Source organism: Centruroides vittatus, unplaced genomic scaffold (assembly GCF_030686945.1).
Source record: "Centruroides vittatus isolate TY-2023 unplaced genomic scaffold, ASM3068694v2 contig_549, whole genome shotgun sequence".
Classification (NCBI taxonomy): domain Eukaryota; kingdom Metazoa; phylum Arthropoda; class Arachnida; order Scorpiones; family Buthidae; genus Centruroides; species Centruroides vittatus.
Genome location: NW_027122325.1, coordinates 6,808,470 through 6,824,031, shown reverse-complemented (window position 1 = coordinate 6,824,031; position 15,562 = coordinate 6,808,470). Strand labels below are relative to the sequence as shown.

The following is a 15,562-nucleotide window of genomic DNA, read 5'->3' as shown; positions in this document are numbered from 1 at the left end:
GATTTTATTGTTATACTAAGAGTTCGTACTCGCACTTGTGCATTATAACTGACACATGCAAATTTTCATTTATTTAATTGTTTTAGTATACACATAATGGGAAACAAAAGTTTTAATAGATATATAATATTGCTTAGCGGACCACACAATTTAACGTGACGGGCTGCGGGTTGGCCAGGCCTGCTTTAGATTTTAATCCTGTCTGATTTATATAAATTGAACTGAGTTGATGAAGACAGAGCTTGTTTCCTAGATTACTGTAACAAAATGTAATTTGTATGTAAATTATGATCATGTTTTATTTATATATATTTAGTATTAAATTTAATCAAAAAACTGTTTTTTTTTTTCTGAGTAATATTTTATTGATTGTTTAAACAAATGTTTTAAAATTACTTTGCTCTATATTCAACTTTACTGGAATTCAAGCATAAAATTTTATATAACCTTTAAATTTAAAATTATAAATTTATAGGGTATTGTCAAAACTCAAATCAAAAAGTAACATTTTTACATTTGACATTTATAAGATTTTATATTATTACATTTGTTCATTTGACAATTACTAATTTATAGATACAGAACTAAAGATACAGTTAAAATCATAATAGTCACAGACTTTATAATCTAAAAATTTTAGTTTAAAAGCACAAATGTAAAAGTAAAAATATTACTTTTAATTTTTGATGTTATTTGTATAATTTGTCTAATGGATTTTTAATTTAATTCAATTAAACATAAAATTTTTCCAAGAATAAAGTAGTTTTGTTGTTTAATTACAATGAAAAATTAGTGTTGCCACCTTTTCAAAATTGTTGTCCTGGATGGCAGGTCAGGTTTGTTTCAACAGAAGCCCCTGATGCATGTGCAATGTTATTTTACCATGCAAAGAATAACATGCACGCCAGTTCTAAATCAGTTAGGGACTTGTGTAGGAGCAACTTAAATTAAGAAATGAAATAACGAAATAACTATTTATCTTTAAAGAGCTGAGAAGAAAGAAAAAAATGTTGACAGGTTGCTATGAAATCCCAGACAAAATTAACTGTTAACCCTAGTGTTACCACCCGTCTGGTTTCACCCGGACAGTGAGTCAATTCCCGGACTGTCCGGGTGAACTATTAATTTTGTCTGGAAATTTGAAATTGTGAAATTACAATGAAACAAAGTTCTTGCAAATATTTTTTATAAATTTACACCATTTGAACAGCGAAAGACCTCACACTCACTGAAACTCATCTTCCATTCCGCCATGTTACTCTGTTTACGCAGACGTGTGACTTGCAACATGCCTCTTGACCTTTTTTTTTCTTTTATTATTATTATTATTTTTTGCTTGTATGTCCGTACATGTCACAGACACACACGCTTGTGTGTGTAGGTCTTGAACTGTCTTTTGTATTGTCTTTACTGATGCAAGCTTGAAGATGCTTTGTGTGTATGGTATAGTATTTAATTTCAACAGGAAAGTGGCTACTGAGAAATCCTTCTAAAAATACTGAGAGATTTATCCTGTGTTCAGTGGCTACCTCTGTAATTTGATTGCAGATGTTTATAAACTGCCCCAATTGTGTAGATTAAGTTTTACACTTGTAAATACAATTTAACATTTTTATTTTAAGACTGGCTTCCATTGTCCAGCAATAATAATAAAATAAACTTGAAAAGTTAAACTAAAATAATTATAGTGTGAACTTGTGATTGGAATTTAAAATTGGCATATAATCTACCCATTGCATAACCCACACTCTTTTTCAAATTATCTCTCAAACAGAAATTATGCTAACTTTGTATATATTAATTATACTTATAAATTGAATTTGATAGATTTCTCTTAGCTATCTGTAGTGTAATGGAATGAACATTTGGATTGTTCCATTTATTTATTTTTTGTTTTGGAAGGAAGTTGAATAAAATGTTTCTGCTATACTTCATCTATACATGTGTATAACTGGCATTAATTGTTTTTCAGCTAATAAAGAATATCATTAAATTTGTTGACATATTTAAATAATTGTCTTAAAATTATGATTTCGAAATGCCAAGAAATAGAGGATTTAGAATATAGGGGTAGAGCAACCAAGCCATAAAAACAGTCAGAATACTATGCACAAATAAGATGTTAAGAGTCACATCAGCCTTGCAAGACAAAAGTTGACAGCTTCTTAGTGAGTGGGACATATGAAAACGTGCAGGCATAACTACCTCTTTTGACTCTAAAAGCAAGAATTTAAATATGAATTGAACACCAACAGATACTGTAGTTCACACATCAATAGCCGTGATTAAAGATGAATTTGAAACAGAACTAAGAAAAGTCACAAAAAATAAAGCCCTGGAATTGATAGCTTGCCAATCAAGCTTTTTTAGGCAATAGGAAATTAACTGAAAGAACATGTTTTTGATCTGATAAGATCTATGTGAAATTAGAGTAACTAGACTAGAGACCTTTTGAGAACAACTGTAGTACAAATATCTAGAAAACCAAGGTAGTACAGAACAATAAGCTTAATTACACATGCAACCAAGATACTTTTAACTATCTTCAAGAAATTAATGGAAAATAAAGTGGACGCATAACCTATGGACACAGAATTTGAATTCCTTAACCAATGTTCCACACTATAGAGGTCCAGAGATGCATTGCACAAGCCAAGCAACCTTCTGCAATAAGGAAAAAAACTATGCTCAAAGAAAGTAAACTTAAACTTAACAAAAAAAAATTCTTTCTATGTGTTTTTGTACAGAAGTATCACTCTCTATTCTGCAGAAACATGGATGCTGAACAATAGAGAATACAATGTTTTACAAGCTTTTGAGATGTGGTGTTACCACAGAATGCTTAAGATTAAGTAGTCAGACAAAACACAGAACATTAGAGTGCTACAAGAGGCAAGAGTGGTTAACTCTTTAAACACAGAATTGGCCAAAATCATCTCAATCTCTTCAAGACAAAATCAGCCAAAGGAAAAGTTGTTTGTTTGGTTTTCTATACAAAATCCCCTTAGGCTTCAAGGTCCTAAGGGGTAAAAACAGTTTTGTCATTAGGTATGTTGAAAGAAAAAATTTTTAATGTACTTGGAAATTTTCACTGAGGGGAAAACATAATGTTATTCCTTCAGTGTATACATTAACTTTTTAAGCTTAATTGAAGAGTTAGAGTTAATGTGTACACTGAAGGAATAACATCATGTTTCATGCATATATTTGTATCTTTGTAGGCTAATATCTCAAATGTATGGTATTACAATCCCTGCTGTTGATTATACATTTTCATTGCATTTTGTGAGAATTTATTGAAGTTTTGTATAATCATCTTGAATTATCCTGTATAATTTTGAATACTATCATTATTAATATGATATTTATAAATAAAAGTTAGATATAAATTCTACATATTATCATGTATTAGTTTAAATCCAATCTTTCAGATATATTAACTTGCAAATTCTCGTTAATAAATATTGTCTAAAATTGATGAGAAATCATAATCATTTTATAGGTACATATAATTTTGTATAGACAGAATTTTTAGTACCATAAATATAATTTTTGTTTAATATTGATTAATTAAAAGCTCTTCATAATCTAACAGATTATGAAGAGCTTTTACAGTAAATTATAATTATTTTCTTCAGTTGTATTTAGAAAGCTAACTGTGTTGTTATTGTTTATTTGAAACAATTATAAACTAGCTGCATGTGCCCAGTATTTCTCAGTCTTTTGAGGGGATGGGGGATTGACAAGGTTGGATTGGGAGAGGGCAATAAAAATAATAGTCTTAGTAACTAAAATGTACATTTATTGACCTGAGTATTTACAATAGTGAAACTACAAAACACAAAAAGTTGCTCTGGTTATAGTTAATAGGGAGTGGGCTTTATGAGTGGTTGGGGAGTGAGGACTCTCACAATATTTTTTCTGGTTTGTCAAAGAATATTCATGCCAAATTTGGTGTGGATATGTCAAATGGTATAAAATCCTTTGCCTGTCTGGATGAGGAAATTTTTAGACAGAGCAATTTTTTTGTTTTGCAACCTTGCCAATTCCCCACCTTTTCAAAAGCTTAAGCAATGCTGGGCAGAAACAATTGTCTTCTTAGCATTTCATAAATTGTAAGTTCATTCAAAATAAAGCTCATTTCCATTAACTTGTTTATAATGATCAAAATAAAGCAACAATGTTTAACAATGACAACATTGTTATAAACACTTAATGTTAATTTAATTTTATTTTTTCATACATTTAAGAATTACTTTTATTTAAATTTATTAATGTTAAAAAATAATAAAATAAGTTAAAATGAGCAAAAAAGTGGGAATAGTAAAAAAAGAACTAAATCACTAGATGACGTGCGAGTGTCCGATATGTTTATCCCACATGCTTAACATTATACCTTTTCCACTCTGCCACACTTGAATCATTATACCTTTCTGAAATCTCTCTTCAGCAGCATCATCTACATGATAAGAGATTTAATTTAATATCTGAACTGTATTTTTATTCCAGCTGTTTATTCAAACTAAGTCAGACAGAATGAAACTCTCCTTCAACTAATTATTTTACTTGAAAGAAGGTTTCAAAATTATCTTATATTAGGGGTGGCCAAACTTTTTTATCGTCGACCCCCTGCAACTTTTCAAAACCTTACATCGATCCCTACCAAAAAGTTTGTGTTACAAATAAGAAAAAAAAGCTCTTACTATTTTAACATATTTCTTTTAATTTTACATTTATTGTATTCTATATATGTTAATAATAATGTTTGTAACTGACAATCAATGAGACGAATAAGCTTGATTATCCTTCACAAGATTAGCAATATTTGGTTCAAAATTTGTAAGTTTTAGTCTTTCCATCAACCCCAATAGGGTTTCTCAAATGGGATTCCGGGATCCCGGCTGTCTTTTTAACCCGGAAAATATCCTGGGAAATTTTTCTTATTCCGGGAAATCTCACAAATTTCTTAAAAATTCACTTTTTTTTATTTTACGTTAAGGTTGAGGAAATTTTGCAAATAGAAAGTATCATTAACTCATAAACTGTCAGAATACATTTGTATTTATTAATTTTAAACCTACTTATTAGTTTTTTTTTAATTTTTGCTCGTTATGGCACGTCACAAATGGTCAATAATCAATATGTAGTTTATTTGTGGCAGGACTCTCAAAATTCTTTACCAGTAATATCTGGAATAATTGTGCTTATGCTGTCTTAATTTTTAACCATGCCCAGTAGCTTCAATGACTGCGTAACGCCAAGTTGTGCAAATTGGGCAAGGATGCAAACGAGTACGAAGTCAGCAAGTATGAAGTTTTTCTTCATAACCTGATTATTAAAGACAAATGAACTGCCGAATTATCGGGCTATGATGTTTCTATTAAAGCAGTTGAGATAGACAAATCAAGAATACTAGGGAACAAAAGAAGTACTACAATCTCAAAAATGAACTAGAAATCTTTCAGGATACAGATGAAAACACATATTTGTCTTCTCTTAAATGCATTAAACATGATTCTGATCACATCAGTTAAATCGGAAAGAGCATTCTCGGTAGCGGAACTTTTCATTACTAAAATAAGAATCAGACTGAGTGATCAGAGTATTGACCAACTTTGTTTTTTAAAATCTTATAAAAATTTACAATAATATTTTGTATTATATTTTATTTAAAAAATCAAAAATTACCTTCTAAGTTAGAAGTTTGATCTAAATTCATTTTTCTTTAAATTTTCAACTCAATTCAAAGTCATTTTTTGTTGTTGTATGCAGTTTCCAGCAAACTTTAAAGCAAATTTTTTCTATTTGTGAAAATTTCTACGTAATTCAAAGGTAATTTTTAATATATATCTTACACAGCATTATTAATATGATTTTGGAGGTTGCAGAACATATTAAATTACTTTAAAAAAGAAAAATAATTATATCATTTGATTTCATGATATTTTGTATATCTTAAAAATAATTAATTTTGTCCCAGGATTTCCCGGAATCCCAGGAAACAGTTCACTTTTATCTTGGAATCCCAGGACAAGCAAAAGACCAGGAAATGAGAAACCCTAACCCCCAATAATGTTATATCGACTTCTGGGGTCGATATTGATCACTTTGGCAACCCCTGTCTTATATGAAGGATTTGCAAGAAATTTTTATATTCGAGTCCATATTAAGTCCACAAATCAAAAAATTTTGAAATAAATTTTGCTATCACATTGACATTTTTTAAATTTATTTTTGAAACTTCTTTCATTAATTATTATTTAAATTTTGCACTTAAGTTTTCAGGAAGTGGTTTTGTATTATAAGAGTAAATTTTGTCCTTAGAGCAGGCAAATTGGGTGTTCAATTATCTCAGACTAAAGATCACTTTTTGATTGTTGGAATTAAAAGAATCCTCACTCTATGGTTTTAGGATATTAGTTTTTATTTAGTTCTCTTCTCTAAGAAAAGTATTATTATTATATATTTTTGTCTCAAAATTAAAAGAAAAGATACATATGTTTGATTATAGACTATATAAAGAAACTTATTATATTTTGACTGTTAGTTTGAGTGTTGTTATATAAAGAAATTATATGCAAACTATATGTAAAAGAAATAAGATTTAAAGTTAAAATAGATTTAATTCTGTATGAATTTTATTGTATTTATTTATTGGTTTTTATAATGCACTAATTATTTACATTGTTGAGATATAAATGAAAATAAAAATTTGATTTTAACATTAATAACATTATATATAAACAAATGAATCCTGTATACAAGATAAAAACAGTTCAAGAAGTCAGATTTATTCAGAATAAAGCATTTTTCAAGATAGCAAAATCTCACCAGGCTCACTAGTTTGTAAAAAAATAACAGAATTTAAATAAAAATGATATTGGCAAAGTGTTTCTAAAAACTATTTCAACATTTCACGAACATGTTATGTTTAAGATTTAAACATAACATGTTTATGAAATGAAATAAAATAGACTAAAAAAAAGAAAAATGACAAATGATACAGTAGAATTAGAAAAGTTTTTAACCCATATACGTATAATGAAAGTTACCAAAGTTCAATATGAATTTAGTGGCCACATTTAATGACGTAATAGTTCATAAATTTGAAATAACTATAGTAAATTACATAATGTTTCATTTGGCATATTAATATAAACAATATTTTGTTTGAAAAGTATCTTTAACATATTATAATTTATGTAAGTTTAATTATAAATTCTGAATAATTTTAAGATTCTATTTGACTTTTCTGTTTTGTTTGTTTTATTGTACTGTATTAATATTTTTATAAAATTATAAATTATTTGGAGAAAAAATTTCTGTAATAAATTTTGTAAATTGTGTTTGATATTCTAAAAAAGTTATCTATATTCCAGAGATTTTTGAAGTTAATAAATCTTTCTATAATAAATTTTTGATCCATATATTGTAATACTGTTAATTCAATTTAATTTGAATTGATAAATTGTTAATAAGAACATCTGCTGGTTATGATTTTGCTTTGTATCTTAAATATTTTATAATATATGCTAATAATAATAATAATGCAATATTGAACATGTCACATTGTCAGGAAGTTTCTAGATGTTGATACACATAGCAATAACTGCTTAATGTTACACTTGTTTGGGTAGTTATGCTCTGACGTTAGTCCGGTATAGCACTTGGCACCAGTATCAGCTGAGCATGACATTTACAACATAATAGCAATATATACTATAACAATATTTAACAAATGATTATCCTCTTATTTTATTCAAAAATAAAGGTTTTTATTTTAATAAACAACCAACTAACAGCTGAAATAATTGGATGTTGATATAGGTTTTTATTTTCAGTATAAAGAAAGTATGTTTTATATTTTATGTCAGTTATCTGAATATTATTATTAATTTAAGTACAGTAAAATTTTAAACATATTGTAACTAGAATAAGATGTAATATATTTTAAATTTCTTTGCAGTGATAAATTAGAATATAATAAAGAAAACTTTGAGCCCAACAAAGAATTTATTTCCTAGAATGTCTTTTAAAAATTTTTTTGAAAATTTATTTAAAGAGAGGTATGTAAATTTATTGAATTTAATATAAAAATTTTTGTTGCTATGCTTAATAAATAAATTTTAAAACTTAATTTATATTTATTATGTCAAAAATATCATAATAAATTATTATATTATTAAATATAATATAAATAATAATAATGTTTAATAATAAATTAAATTATATATACAGTAGACCCCCCCATAACACGGTGAAAAAATTGCGATCGTGTTCATATAACACGCTAAAAGAGACTCATATAACACGGTAAGATGTCATCGCCGTGGATTGGTCAAACACAGGATTGGTCAAATCTGGACCAATAGTGGATATTGTATAAACTGTTGAGTTTAAACAAGCACTGGACCTATTAAAAAGCATTTATTATTCAACGGCCATAAAAATGATATTTTTATTAATGATGTCTCCAAAGTTAAGTTATTTTTCTGCAAAAAATTTGCTGATCAGGAAACACGTGCCCACCATTCGATGAGCCATTCCATGATGAAAACAAGCTTAAGCAATGTCGTCGTCGAACGGTGCGCACTCGGTAAGTAATCCTACAATTTTTTGTTTATAGCATAGTTTATATGGATTATTCCCAAAAAATTATATGTGATTTGGAAATGTTGAGTCAAATTAGTCTAGAATCTATTAATTTTATGGAAGAAAACCTTTCAAACAGCCGTAGCCCCTAAACTGCACACATGCCGGGCTGTGATTGGCTCATGTATTTAAGTGACTTGTACAACACGGATTCATGTAACACGGAATAACACGGAACATATCTACTGTGTTATAGGGGGTCTCTGTACAGTGGCGTAGCTAGGGTTCTCCAGACCTGGTGCGGAACCAGATTTGTGGGTCCCGAAAAAATTTTTTGGCAGGGGTGTCCTTTTTCTGTAATGGTAATTGGGAACGTTTAAATGAAAACAAGTAATTTTTTCTATAAATTTCGGTTTTTGAATTTATTTATTCCATTAAAAACATTGCATTTAGATGTTCAATTTCTTTCGTTTGATGAATGATGCATTAGGGATTTTTTTGTTTTGATTACGTAAATGGACTAAAATATTTTTGTGTAGTGGTTTATATAGTGTATAACTAGATTACAGTTGAGTTGCTGGTTTTTCTGTGTAATAGGGACCCCAGCTCGAGCATGCAAATGCCAACTTTTGCTTTGTTCTGATTGTTGTGAAAAATTTTTTGGGTCTTTTTTCTTGTGATTTTGGGGCCCTCATGGGCCTATCGCTTTCCAGGGGCCCGGTGTGGACTGCACCTACTGCACCCTCCTAGCTATGTTACTGCTACTGTACACAGGGGGTGAAAAAGTAGATATACAGTTAAGAATCTGAGAAATACAAATGTTGGTGTTCATTATTATTATTATTTTTATTATCTTTTATTAGTTCTTATTCCTTATTTGTACATAAAAATAAATGTTTTTTCTTCCATAATAACAACTATATACCTACTTTTGCACCCCCCTGTATATATATATTAAATAATTTATTTAAAATATTTTACACTATCAATATAATATTTGTAGTTTTTAGTAAATAATAATTTATTAGCTAAATAAATTCTTTGTATTAGTAATTAAGCAATAAATTTAACATGCATATATAATAAATTTTATTATGCCAACTAAATAATCCTCTTAAACTTTAGTAATTTAAGCTATCTGGAAAAATTTTAATGTTCAAGAATGTGAAGAAACTTATGTTTAATTATTAAATATACATTATTACTATTTAATTATACTTATTCTTGTGTATATATATTTTTCATTTTAAATTTTGGTTTTGTTTATTGTTACTAAGAATGATCATGTTAAATATGTCAAAAATTTTATTAGTTATTATGATTATAAACATTTATTTTTAGTAGATAATCATTTTCATAAATGTTATAAATTCAGATAGAAATGCCCAATTACTGCAAAACATGTCATATAGTTATATAAATGATTATAGTTGTGATCTAAATACATTCCATACTGTAATGTCACCATAGTGCCTTAAAAACACTATCTCAGTATCTTATAAGAAGGTATTTTATTGTATTTTATAAGAAGGCTTGAGATATTCACTGTGTTCATAATTTTTAGTGTACTTATTGTTTTGGAGTCTTTGAATGCCCAGCATTTCTGTACGATGCACAGTTTACTGAGTTTGTTTGAGAAAGGCTGTATTATTGAGCTGATGGCCATTTTCCCAAATTGCTTGCCATCTGAGCCGTTCTAATCTGACCATTACCTCTTGGTCAGATCAGAATTGTTGTTGGAGTGTGTTGATATGTGTGTTGGAGGCAGGATATATCTGGACAGACACATTTACAGTAAAAGCTCTGAACAGACAGACCACCAGAAGAATTGATTGTCTGATTGAGAGATAAGCATGAACAGCAGCTATGGTGTCTTTATCCATCCAGAGACATATCTAGAGACAGCACTATGGTGTTTTTATCCATCCCTCTCTCTTTCCATACATTGGCAGGAAACTAGCAAAGGTAAATTTTCACACATGGACTTTATTAAATACACAATTTTAAACATTCTGATTAAATAATGCGTAAAATTGATTTATTTTAAAGCTGAAAAAATATCAGAAAAGTTGCTAAAAATGGGGGTGTGTGTATGTGTGTGTGTTGTTTCTTTCAATAAAATCTCTTTCTATAGTCTTTTTTAAATAAAATTTTAGCAAATCACAATAAAAACAATAAATAATAATGTTGTTATTATGATTTGCTAAGATTTTTAAAAATTTATTTCTATAGTTAATAATATATTTTAAAGTTTTATTTAAAAAAATTTAAATTCTTACAGATTACATAATTAAAATAGAATTTAATGGCTTTTTATAAAATGAATGTATGTATTATTATAAAAGAGATTTGTTCTCTGGTATAATCTTTATAATAAACACTTGTAAAAAATCTTGCTATAAAATAATCATTAGAAATACAATGATTAATCTATCAAATAATTTTATTAGTAATCAGTCAGAAATAGAAACTCACAGAAATAATTAAACTATTATATAAATATAAGACCACAAATAGTTATAGTTTTTGTCTTCATGTATTAATAAACTTATTCAGTTTTTTTAAACTGTGGTATTTTATTTATTTATTATTATGATTTTATCTTGTAACACCTGATATAAAGTTAATCAAAATACTTAATAGAAAAAAAATCTTGCACTACTTTTGAGTCTGAAATATATTGTTATATATTTGAATATTATATTTTCAATAAATTTTGACTATACAATTTCAACAGGCTTAACAAAAGTTCTTTGTAGAATTCATGTTGTTATCTTTGTACAAAGCTAGATTATTTTCAGGCTAAAATTACATTACAGAATATCACTGAAAGGTATAGTTATAGTTATGCTGCAATCATAGCTGCCTACCTTTAGCTGAAATTCTACTATTTGATTAATTAAAATTAGTTTAATTGTAACCTGAAAATTATCTAGCACTTTAAATATATGTTTGATTATTTGGTTTATTATATACTTTTATTATCCTTCATGAACTGCTTTTCTCTTATTAGTCTTCAATGTTTTGAAGTTAGTTTCTCTTTTAATAATCATTATCTTAAGAAAGATACCACACTTTCATACAGAAATTCTAATATGTTTTTATGCATGTGTAAAACAGGCTCCATGCTTACGGAAGATTTATTTACACACTTCAAAACTCAACTGTTCTTTAGTAAAAGATAGAAAAGTTCTTAAACTCTTAAGTTATTCCATATTTAGTTTAATAGTGCTACATGATATCAATTAATTATCTTGATATCTTTAGATAAGGTTTGAATTTATGTTCATTCCAACATTGTAATTGAAAAAATTTTCTGTATTTTCTCAGAATTATCTGTCTGTTCCATAACACTTCAATTTTCCTATTCATCGTTCATTGTATTTATTAAAGAAGTTTGACTTCTTTTTCTTAGTCATTTAGTAATAACTTTTAAAAATTTTTTAATATGTAGAATGTATATAATAAAAGCCTTCTTTTTTTGAAATTTCTGTTAATCCTTAATCAGTCACATATGTGTTTAACTAAGGTGACCAACCGTCCTCCTTTTGTAAGTCCTGTCCTCCCCCGAAAAGTGTCCTCCTACATGTCCTCCTTTTTGATATTTGACGACTAATCTGTAAATTTCCATATTTGATTGATGCTGAGCCGATCCGTTGCATGTAATGTGATGTGATGTGTTTGTATTTGACATGACGATTCATCAAGGCTCAGTACAGTGCAGCATAATGTGATTATGAAATGCATGTGCTTTGCACAGGAGACCCTGAGAGAGTGCGCTGTATGCAAGTAGCTTTGTTTACTTTTGCATGCGTATGTGCCGTGTTGTTTACCCGAAACAACACGGCACATACGCATGCACAGAGGCATACTGAGGGGGGCATTGGGGGCAGTTCGTCACACGGGTGTTGCCCGTGTGACGAACCGGTGTCACCCACAGATGGGTGACACCCGACTGTGAAAAAATAAGTCGCGGAATAGACCTTGACAAAGTGCTTTAACATTAAGTCATGGAAAGTTTGACTGACTCAACAACCCATGACTAAAAAAAAGAAGGTCAACAGATTTACACTAGTCAATATAAACCTATGTGATGATATTGCTTATTCGATATAGCGTTCAAGTTTGCTCGAGTGCGGGCATATTACAATTCAATAATCCGATACTGTTTTATAAAACAGTTAAGAAGGGTGACACCCACAGTATGACTTGGGGTGACACCACGATATCCGCCCCGGGTGTCATCTATGCTAGCTACGCCACTGTGCATGCAATAGAGATTATTATAGTGTATTATTATTGCAATGAATAAAATGTTTCTTTTATTTACAATATTTTTTCCTTTAATTTATGTGTCTTCTTTTTCATTATGAAAAAGTTGGTCACCTTAGTTTAACCTGCTGTTACTCAAAAGTGAGTACTGTGCTCACGTTTCATTTTAAAATGCTTGTAACTCAGGCTTCTTGGAAATTTTGTGGCCAAACTCTCCTCTACCTTTCTATCCAAGTATCCCCTTCAACACGATACCAGAATTGGAAATAATAGGTATTGGTAATTACAGTCCTAATTGTGAAATGCTATTGTTTACTTGTACTATTATAAAACAGGACAAAATTTTTTTCAAATGGTTTGATGATGAGTTTGAGGAAGAAAATGTAAGCTTCTTCTTTGCAGACAATGAGAGTGAGGATCTCCATATGAAAATCTTGGATGCATTGAGAAAGAAACCATATCATCCACAGGCTCCCTACCAAAAGAAAAGTGAGTGCATGTTACCCAAAAAAGAAGAATAGGAAAACAACATTTGAGTGTAACATGTAGCCTACTGCACCAATCTGCATGAACAAATATAATAACTGTAAACAATGCTACTTTAAAAATCTAGATTAAACATTTTCAGAACTTGAATAGAAATTATAATTAAGTTTAACAATAATTTCAGATATTGTATTTCTGTTTTTATCAATCTGATCAGATATCAGTTTTCTGTTTCTATATTGAAATTACTTTTAATGTATTCTAACTGAAATAAAGTAAAATAAACATTAAAAATAAAGTAAAGTAAACATTAAAATGTGTATTATTCATAACAAAAGTTCCTGATCTTAGTAAAGTTTCTCAAGACAAATAATTTAGAATATGAAAATATGTAGGGTGAGCATGGTACTCACCCTGAAGTAACAACATTACACATCAGACTATGAAGAGCACTGGGTTAACACATCTCTAATCAGTGGTGGCTTTAGGGGGTGGTGAGCAGGGCAATCGCCTGGGGCCTCGTGCAACAACTCTAATAGAAAAGAGTTGATATTTAAAATTTTTTATTTTATCATTAGCTATTAGTTATAAGCCGCAAACATCATTTTTAAATCCCTGCATATACCTTTTAAGGCATTTATGTACTGTATCATCATTACTAATTTGTCATCTTTATGATTGTTAACTTTTATAAAGCTTCTAATATAATATTTTAAAACTCTAAATTTATTTATTTATAACTTTTGCATTTCTCGACAATCATCACAAATATTTATTTTCAATTCACATACTTTTCACAAAGGACAAGGGCCTCACAAAGATCTGCTGCCCGGAACCTCGCAATCATTAAGGCCACCGCTGTCTCTAATCTTTTGCTACATGGAATGGGGTGTATAATACTTCACACAACTATTGACAAGAATATCTTTTGTAACTATAAAATTGTCATTGAATAAAGTTTTCTAATATATAGTTCAGTAACTAAAGTGAAAATGGTTGAGTTGATACCAGAGCTGTGAGTTGGAGTTGGAAGCAAGTTTGTTGCTAGAAGAGTCAAAAATGGATTGACTCTAACTCATGTTTTGTTAAGTACTTTATATTAAGCTCCTAACAAAACATTAACCTCTTATCTTGCATTATAGGAGTCTTCTGTGATGTAAAATCTTATTTTATGTTTATATGAAGTCTGCCTACTGGGTGTCTAAGTCAGGACAGTTGAGAGGTCACGACTATCGTGTGTGAGCATAAAGACTAAAACACCTTCTTAGATAGGCTTGCCATCGTTAACCTGTATATTAAAATATAAAAAGTTTTTTTAAAACAGTTCTTTAAATTAAGTTGTAACACAGCTCAAGGACTGAGAAACAAGTCCAAACAAAGTCTCAATGTTCTGGTAGTCATGTTTCTTCAGTCCTGTGATGACAGCATGAAGATTAATGACCCCACGGCTCACTGCATAGCTTTGAGCAATATTATCTGGCGAACAGGTGAACCTGGCAGAACAGAGCAACACGGTAGAGGGAGAGTTATTTCAACAATGTCAGGATCTTTTGTTGGTCTTCCACTGAATTACATTTCAAGATTGGAGAACTATGAATCAAGAATATCCAACCCTTGAATTGCATGTTTTTATATGTTTTACCCCCGATACTGTTTTTTGATTGGCCTCCCCTCGTCACCCACCTGGTGACAATTCAAAAGCTTTTGTGGGATGCGGAAGGTCAACTTTGCAACTAAACACAATTCCTCTCTAACTACATTTTCCTTGACTTTGGCCTTTTCCACAAAATTCATTTTTTGTTTTCCATTTTATATAAAAACACTTTTTTTGTTTAAGTGAGACCTTTAAATCTTACTTTATTCATTTCTGAAAGCTGAGATCTTTAATGTCTTGTTTGATTGCCAATGTTCAGACCACAAAATCGATTTCTGTCCAGGCCAACACATGTATTATTACCTTATTTCTTGATCTTTCTTTACATATCACTAATTACTATTGATTTTTTTTGTAGAAATTTATATTCAAATACATTCTATGTTAGCTGATTCTAAATTTTTATTGTCAAAAGACTCATACAGAATAGTAAGGAAACTTCTAAGGAGAAATTATCTCAGCTTACATCTATTTAACATTAGCTTTGTATGAAATTTGAGAGGAAGGTGTTACTTTTAAGATCAGAGTAGATGATCAGTGTAGCCCACACTGACTTAC

General features: G+C 29.3%; 1 protein-coding gene across 8 annotated transcripts in view; it reads left to right on the top strand.

Annotated features, from left to right (window-relative positions):
- LOC136978768 (thiamine-triphosphatase-like) overlaps positions 1 to 15,562 on the top strand; it is a 148,475-nt gene that overhangs the window by 56,544 nt on the left and 76,369 nt on the right. For 6 of the 8 annotated variants that reach the window (XM_067274595.1, XM_067274593.1, XM_067274594.1 and 3 more), the window contains one exon: positions 7,967 to 8,070. The gene's annotated coding sequence lies outside the window, so the exon portion shown is untranslated. The remainder of the gene's footprint in view (positions 1 to 7,966; positions 8,071 to 15,562) is intronic. The other 2 variants (XM_067274597.1, XM_067274598.1) reach the window with 1 other exon arrangement.